This window comes from Chrysochloris asiatica, unplaced genomic scaffold (genome assembly GCF_000296735.1).
Source record: "Chrysochloris asiatica unplaced genomic scaffold, ChrAsi1.0 scaffold00223, whole genome shotgun sequence".
NCBI classification, from domain to species: Eukaryota; Metazoa; Chordata; class Mammalia; order Afrosoricida; family Chrysochloridae; genus Chrysochloris; species Chrysochloris asiatica.
Window position 1 is genome coordinate 1,680,960 of NW_006408741.1, and position 6,953 is coordinate 1,687,912.

Consider the following 6,953-nt stretch of genomic DNA (forward strand, 5'->3'; position numbering starts at 1 on the left):
TTGTTAAGTGCCGTCGAGTCGGTTCCGACCCATAGCGACCCTGTACAGGGTTTCCGAGGGTGTAAATCTTTACAGGAGTAGAAAGCCTCATCTTTCTCCCGCGGAGCGGCTGGTAGTTTCGAACCGCTGACCCTAAGGTTCGCAGCCTGATTCGTAACCACTACGCTAAAAAATAACATCATCCCACTTAATAGTTTTCATCTTGTCTAGACAGGTCTGGTGAAAAGAGATGGGGATGAGATTCTTATGATTCAACAGTGAGCAATTGTTATCATGACTAATTGCGACAGTCACAACTATAAAGGTAGAAGTTTTGCGATGAAAATGGGGTGTAGTTAATCTTACAGTCCAGGAACAGAGGACTCTAGGACCATCAAGGTAGAAGAGCATGAGTGGAATGTGGGACCCTATCCAGAGAAGTAGCGACACCAGAGATGGAAGCAGAGATGAGGAGATGGAGAGAGGGAGCAGATGAGAACTCTAGATTCATGGAAAGACAAAAGCAGCCAGGTGGCAGGCTTGCAGATGTGCCCTTTGGTTATTTAAATGATTATATAGTAGGCTTGCAAAATGTGCCCTTTGATTGTTTAAATTATTATATATTCCTGAGTGTTTTTGTGTACATCCTGCCCTCCCCCCCCAAGAAAACAAAACAAAACAGAAGGAATAGAAGCAAAAATACTATTGAATGATGATGCACGGAGGAGATTGTAATCATTGCAATGAAACATTGAGTGTAAAACTGATGTTCTCCCATGTAAACTATCATTCAATTCACAAAAGCCAAAATTAAAAAAGCACATCGTGTTTGGTAAAGTACAGGGTCAGGAAAAATGAAGGAAACCCTCAATAAGATGGACTGACAGAATAGCCAATCACAGCAATGGCTCAAAACATACCAGTGATCCTGAAGGTGGTGCAGGGTCAGGCTATGTTATGCAAAAAGTTGTCACAAGTCCAAGCTAACTCAGTGGCAACTAAAAATGAGAATTAAAAAAAAATTTTTTTTTAATTTTTAAGTGCTGTATCTTAAGTACTGATGCCAAAACCTTTTCCATGAAGATCGAAGGCAGATAAAATATCTCTCTACTCTGAGCAGAGGTACATTTCAAAGAACTGTTTCTAAATCGCATTTTCAATCCTATTAAATTCAGCTTTGGGAATATGAGAGCCTATGCAAACCAATGGAAGCTTTGTTTACGAGGTCACTTGTCACTTCTCAAATGTCGCCGAGCTTATCTCTGCTGGTGAAAAATTCTTTGTAAATTGAGTGCCAGGGATTTGTCTAAAAATCTGAGGAGAAAGAATAAGAGTCTCTTAATAACCACCACCACCACCAGTAATATATACTTTTAAACTTTTTATTGTGAATTGAGTGAAGGTTTACAGAGCATATCATCACTTTCACACTGAGCAAATCCCACTTTGCTTCATTAAAATAATTGCAATCCCTTCCAGGTACCATCAGTTAACAGTATTAATCTCTGATTCCTTTAAATCTTACACTCCTCCCTGTGTCATCTTTACTCTGCCAACCTCCCTCTTGTTGTATGTTGCCTGCCCTGTCACCCATGTAGCATGTATTTATCCTCTGGTGGTTGCTAGTTTTGTGCTGTGGAGTCAGTTTAGACTCATAGCGACTCTGTATAGGGTTTCTGAGGCTGTAAATCTTTACAGGAGCAGAAAACCTCATCTTTCTCCTGCGGAAAGACTGGTAGTTTCAAACTGCTGACCTTGAGGTTAGTAGCCCGACTCGTAACCACTACGCTATCTCTTAAAATGGTTGAACATCAATCATTTATTTTTCATACAGTGACTCTGTATTCCTTCCTACTTCTTTTGATGTTTTCTGCACCAATCAATATTTTACCTACAGAGTCCTTCAATATTACAAGCCAAGGCTTGGAATTTTTCTTCAATTCTTTCAGATTGGGAAATACTGAGTGTGTTCTCCCCTTTTGGTTTTCTAACTCCAGGATTTGCACATTTCACTATAATACTTGTCTTCTTGAGCTACTCTTTGAAATTGTATGTTCAGCTCTTTTTTTTCTTCATTTCTTCCATTCTCTTTAGCTTCTTTATGCTCAAGAGCAAGTTTTAGAGTCTCTTCTGATATTCATTTTGGTCTTATCTTTCTGACCTGTTTTTTAAATGACCTTTTGCTTTCTTCCTGTATGGTGTTTTAAAAGTCATCCCACAAATCTTCTGGTCTTCAATCATTAGTGTCGAATGCATCAAGTCTGTTCTTGAAGTGGTCTCTAAATTCTGGTGGGATGGATATATTTAGGATCATAGTTTTAATTTTCTTCAGCTTCAGCCTGAACTCACTTATAAGCAATTGATATTCTGTTCCATAGTTGACTTCTGGCATTATTTTGGCTGATGATATTGAGCTTTTCCATCATATCTTCCCACACATGTAGTTAATTTGATTCCTGTGTATTCCATCTGGTGAGGTTCATGTGTATAGTTGCTTTTGATGTTGTTAAAAAAAAAGATATTTGCAATGAATAAGTCATTGGTCTTACAAAATTCTACCATTCGATTTATAGCATCATTTCTATCACCAAGACCATATTTTCCTACTACTGATCCTTCCTCTTTGTTTCCAACTTTCACATTCCAATCACCAGTAACTATCGGTACATATTTGATGAATTTCAGACTGAAGAAGTTGATAGACTTCTTCAATTTCATCATCACTAGTTTTAGTGGTTGATGTGTAACTTTGAATAATAATGATATTAACTGGTCTTCATTGTAGGCTTATGAATATTATCTATAGCATGAATATTACCCACAGAACTGTATTTAAAGATAAATCTTGAGATGTTATTTTTGAAGGTGAATGCAACACCATTACTCTTTAATTTGATGTTGTTGTTGTTAAGTGCCATTGAATTGGTTCTGACCTATATCAACCCTGTATAGGGTTTCCGAGGAGTAGCTGGTGAGCTTGAACCGCTGACCTTGTAGTTCAAACCAACTTTGCAATCTAGCACGTTAACCCACAGAACCATACCAGGACTCCATAGTAAACCATAAGAATGTCTTTTCAAAATGGCCAGTATCAGTCCATTTCAACTCACTAATTCTTAGGATATTAATCTTTATACATTACATTTCATTTTTTACAACTTCCAATTTTCCTAGATTCATACTTAGTAAATCTGTGTCCTGAATATTACTGGATGTTTGCAGCTGTTTTCCCTCAGTTTAAATTGTGCCCCATGAACAAATGAAGGGTCTGAAGATTTTGCTCCATTCACATCATTATGGCAACTCTTCCCAGTTGTACTTTGAATGCCTTCCAAACTGAGGGGCTCTCTTGTAGCACTATATCTGACAACGTTCTGCTGCCATTCATAGGAGCTAAACATTCAGAGGTGGTCTTCCTCTCCTTCATAATCTTAGTCTGGAAACTCCACTAAAACCTGCCAACCATGGGTGACCTTGTTGGTATTTAAAATACTGGTGGCAACAACATGCAAGTCACCACAGTATGACAAACTGACAGATAAGTGTTGAACACTTTCCTTCTTGTTGTTGTTGTTGTTGTTGTTAGGTGCCATTGAGTTGGTACCGGCTCATAGCAACCCTATGCACAACAGAATGAAACACTGCCCAGTCCTGGGCCAACCTCACAGTTGTTGCCACACTTGAGCCCATTGATGCTGCCACTTGGCCAATTCATCTCGCTGGGGTTGTCCTCTTTTTCTCTGACCCTCCACCTTACCAGACATGATATCCTTGTCCCTCCTGACAATATGTCCAAAGTATGAGAGACGAAGTCTGGCTATGCTAGCTTCCAAGAAGCACTCTGGCTGCACTTCTTCCAATACAGATCTATTTATTCTTTTGGAAGCCCATAGTACTTGCAATATTCTCCTCCAACACCATAACTCAAATGCATCAATTCTTCTATGGTCTTCCTTATTCACTGTCCAACTTTCGCATGCATATGAAGTTATTGAAAATACCATGGCTTGGATCAGGCGCACCTTAGTCCTCAAACTGACATCTTTGCTCTTCAACACTTTAAAAAGGTCTTGTGCAGCAGATTTGCCTAATGCAATATATCGTTTGGTTTCTTGACTGCTGCTTCCATGAGTGTTGAAAGTTGATCTGAGAAAAATAAAGTCTTTGACAGCTTCGATCTTTGTTCCATTGATAAAAACGTTGCTTACTGGTCCAGTGGTTAGGATTTTTGTTTTCTTTACATTGAGATGCAATCCATACCGAAGGCTGTGTTCCTTGTTCTTCATCAGTATTTTAAGTACTCTTCTCTTTAAGAGTATCATCTGCAAATTGCAAATTGTTACTGAGTCTTCCTCCATCCTGATAGTTTGCTCAGTATACAAATTGAATGGAGAAAAGATTGAAGTTGTCAAGGACTTCATTCTTCTTGGATCAACTATCAATACTCACGGAAGCAGCAGTCAAGAGATCAGACGACGTATTGCACTGGGCAAATCTGCTGCACAGGAACTTCTTAAAGTATTGAAGAGCAGAGATGTCAGCTTGAGGACTAAGGTGCGCCTGACCCAGGCCATTGTGTTTTCAATAGCCTCATATGGATGCGAAAGCTGGACAGTGAATAAGGAAGATCGTAGAATGCCTTTGAGTTGTGGTGTTGGAGGAGAATACTGAAAGTGCCATGGACTGCCAAAAGAACCAATAGATCTGTTTTGGAAGAAGTGCAACCAGAGTACTCCTTGGAGGCCAAGATGGCTAGGCTTCGTCTCTCATACTTTGGACACATTGTCCAGAGGAAACAATCATTGGAGAAGGATGTCATGCTGGGTAAGGTGGAGGGTCAGAGAAAAAGAGGAAGATCCCCAATGAGATGGATCAGCCAGGTGGCATCATTTATGGACTCAAGTGTGGCAGCGGTAGTGAGGTTGGCCCAGGATCGGACATTGTTTCGTTCTGCTGTGCATGGGGTCGCTATGAGTCGGTTCCGACTCGATGGCACCTGACAGCAACAACAACATACAAGTTGAATAAGTATGGTGAAGGAATACAACTCTGTCACACAGCTTTCCTAATTTTAAACCATTTGGTATTCCCGTGTTCTGTTCGAACAACTGCCTCTTGGTCCTTGTACAGGTTCTTCATGAGCACAATTAAGTGTTCCGGAATATTTATACTTCACAATGTTGTCTATAACTTGTCATGATCCATACACTTGAAAACCTTTGTGTAGTTAATAAAATACAGGTAAACATCTTTCTGATACCCTCTGCTTTCAGCCAAGATCCATCAGACATCAGCAATGATATCCCTCATTCCATGTCCTCTTCTGAACCTGGCTTGAACCTCTGGAAGTTCTCTGTCAATGTATGGTTGTAGCTATTTCTGTATTACCTTTAGTAAAATTTTACTCGCATGGAATATCAATGATATTGTCTGATGATTTCCGCATTCCATTGGGTCACCTCTCTTTGTTATGGGCACAAATATAGATCTCTTCCAATCAGTTGGCCAGGTAGTTGTCTTTCAAATTTCTTGGCATAGAGGAGCGAGTGCCTCTTGTGCAGCCTCACTTTGTTGAAGGGTTTCAATTTGTAGTCCATCAATTCCTGGTGCCTTGTTCTCTGCCAATGCCTTCAATGCACCTTGGACTACTTCTGTCAGGATCATTGGCTCTTGATCATATGATTCCTCTTGAAATGGTTGACCATCAACCATTTCCTTTTGGTACAATGACTCTGTGTATTCTTCCATCTTTGAATGATGCAGAAAGCTCAGAGAATCCTTCAATTACGCAAGTCAAGGCTTGAATTTTTATTCCGTTCTCTCAGCTTGAGAAATGCTGACCTAGTTCTTCATTTTTGGTTTTCTAACTCCAGATCTTTGCACATTTCATTATAATAATTGATTTTGTCTTCTTGAGCTGACCTCTGAAATTTTCTGTCAGCCCGTTTACCTCCTCATTTCTCCCATTTGCTTTAGCATCTCTACGCTGAAGAGCAAGTTTCAGAGTCTCTTCTGACATCCATTTTGGCCTTTTCCTTCTTTCTTGTCTTCTTAATGACCTTTTGCTTTCTTCCTGTATGATGTTCTTGATGTCACCCCTCAACTGCTTTCGTCTTTGATCTTTAGTGTCTAATGTATCATCTTCAGATGATATCTAAATTCAGGTGGGATATGTTCAAGGTCATATTTTGGCTCTCGTGGACTTTTCATTTTCTTCAGCTTCAGTGTGAATTTGCATATGAGCAGTTGATGGTCTGTTCTATAGTCTGCCCCTGGCCTTGTTTTGGCTGATGATATGGAGCTTTACCACCATCTCTTCCCACAGATGTAGTCAATTTGATTTCTGTGTATTCTATCTGGTGAGGTCCATGTGTATAGTCATCTTTTATGCTGTTTAAAAAAGATATTTGAAATGAACAAATCATTGGTCTTGCAGAATTCTATCATGCAATCTCCAACATCATTTCTATTACCAAGGCCATATTTTTCCAACTACTGATCCTTCTTCTTTGTTTCCAACCTTTGCATTCCAATTGCCAGTGATTATCAATACATCTTGATTGCATGTTTGATCAATTTGAGACTGAATAAATTGGTAAAATTCTTCAATTTCATCCTCATTGGCTTTAGTGTTTATTGTGTAAATTTGAATAATAGTGGCATTAATTGGTCTTTCCTGTTGTTGTTGTTGTTAAGTGCCGTCGAGTCGGTTCCGACCCATAGCGACCCTGTACAGGGTTTCCGAGGGTGTAAATCTTTATGGGAGTAGAAAGCCTGATCTTTGTCCCGCGGAGCAGCTGGTAATTTCGAACTGCTGACCTTAAGGTTCGCAGCCCGATTCATAACATGGATATTATCCTATCACAGACAGTGTTGTACCTCATGACTGATCTTGATATGTTCTTTCTGACGATGAATACAATGCCAGCAACTGGTCCCTCCTGACAACATGTCACTTCTTCCAACACAAATCT